Source organism: Octodon degus, unplaced genomic scaffold (genome assembly GCF_000260255.1).
Source record: "Octodon degus isolate 3935 unplaced genomic scaffold, OctDeg1.0 scaffold00041, whole genome shotgun sequence".
NCBI classification, from domain to species: domain Eukaryota; kingdom Metazoa; phylum Chordata; class Mammalia; order Rodentia; family Octodontidae; genus Octodon; species Octodon degus.
The window spans coordinates 14158022-14159809 of record NW_004524617.1 but is presented as its reverse complement, the minus strand read 5'-3'; the positions used below and the strand labels follow the sequence as shown (position 1 = coordinate 14159809).

General features: G+C 35.0%; 1 pseudogene; it reads right to left on the bottom strand.

Moving 5' to 3' along the window:
* LOC101573586 overlaps positions 1 to 1506 on the bottom strand; it is a 24774-nt pseudogene extending 23268 nt beyond the window's left edge.
* Between the last annotated feature and the right edge of the window lie 282 nt (positions 1507 to 1788).

The following is a 1788-nucleotide window of genomic DNA, read 5'->3' as shown; positions in this document are numbered from 1 at the left end:
CTTTAAGTCCCTACATTATGTGGTCTATTTTAGAAAATGACCCATGTGCAGCTGAGAAAAATGTGTATTCAGCTGTGTTTTGGTGGAACACTCTGTATATGTCCACCAAGTCCATTTGTTTCAAGCTCTGATTCTGTTCTACTATTTCTTTGCTAATTTTTTGTCTGGTTAACCTATCTTTTGGGGATAAGCGGCTGTTAAAGTCTTCTTTTAAGATTGTGGTTTTTGGATATTAGGCTTTTCATGTCCATTAAGATTTGCTTTATATAGTTGGGTTCCCCCGTGTTTGGTGCATACATATTTATGAGTGTTACCTCTTCCTCTTGAATTTTTCCCCTAACCAGTCTATAGTGACCTTCTTTTTTTCGCTTGATCATTGTTGGTTTGAAGTTGAGACTGTCTGTGAATAGGATTGCTACTCCTGCTTTTTTCTGAGGTGCTGGGGCATGTAGTATTGTGTTCCATCCTTTGACTTTCAACCTATGAATGTCTTTATGAGTTAAATGTGTGTCTTTTATACAGCATATTTTTGGATTTTGTTTCCTAATCCACTGTGCCAGTCTATTTCTCTTAATTGGTGAATTGAGTCCATTTACATTGATGGTTATAATGGAGATGTATTGATTGACTTACGATTGACATGTTGTTCACCTGTTGTCATTTACTCCTTTTTCTCCTTATTTAATTTCTTGCCCTATTTATTTGGTTGCTTCTGATCTCATTCGTGGAGTTCTGATCATTTTGTTCCCTCTCTAGAACATCTTTCAATAGCCTGTGTAGAGTTGGCTTTGTCATCACTAAATTTTTTAGCTGTTCTTTGTCATGGAAGTATTTCACTTCTCCATCAAACTTGAAAGAGAGTTTTGCAGGGTAAAGTAGTCTTGGCTGGAATTTTTTTTCATAGAGTACTTGAAGTACTCTGCTCCATGATCTTCTTGCCTTTATGGTTTGTGCAGAGAAGTCGGCTGTAATTCTGATGGGTTTTCCTTTGAATGTGATCTGCTTCTTTTCTTTATCAGCTTTCAGTATATTATTCTTGTGCTGAATTTCTGGGATCTTGACTATTATATGTTGGACAGTTGACTTTTTAAAAGTCCCATTCTGGTCTGATATCTTCTGTAATTCTACTCCAAATATTTCCTTTACCATAAGACTGTAACTTCATCACCTGAATTTTTTTATGCCAGGTTCATAAAACAGAGGAATTCCTAAAAAACAAATTGTTTGAGGTCTATCCACTTTTCAATACACTCTTTTATTTTTTTGCAGCTCTCTGATAAAATTTTACTTCTGAAAATAATAGACCATATCCTTGGTATTCCACTTTTATGACCTATCTTGCATCTCTATCTTGTTTATTTGTGGGAGAAGTGAAATATATCAATCTGAATCCTCCAGAGCCAATCATCTCTCCCAGTACCCACGATATTCTTTCATTATCATCAGAATCATGCCTTCCTCAAATGAAACGGGACGTTTGTACTTCTCATTTCTTTTTGGTAGCATCACTTTCAACTTCAGTGTTGCCGCCACCTTGGCAAAATGAATGATTTTGTCCATACCATATTTTTTAACTTTTCTCCCTTCATTGTTTAATCCTTAAGTTCTCACTTTCCATTTAACTGTATTACACCTTTCAATTTTTATTTCTTCTTTTGTGTTCTTACTCTAGGGAGCCAATACAATATTTACACATGTGGACTAGTTTATTTCATTTATGACTATAGCTTTAAGTTGATCTAATTACACACAAAGGCTTCTTGTTCCTTCTTCTTTATATCTAAGTAA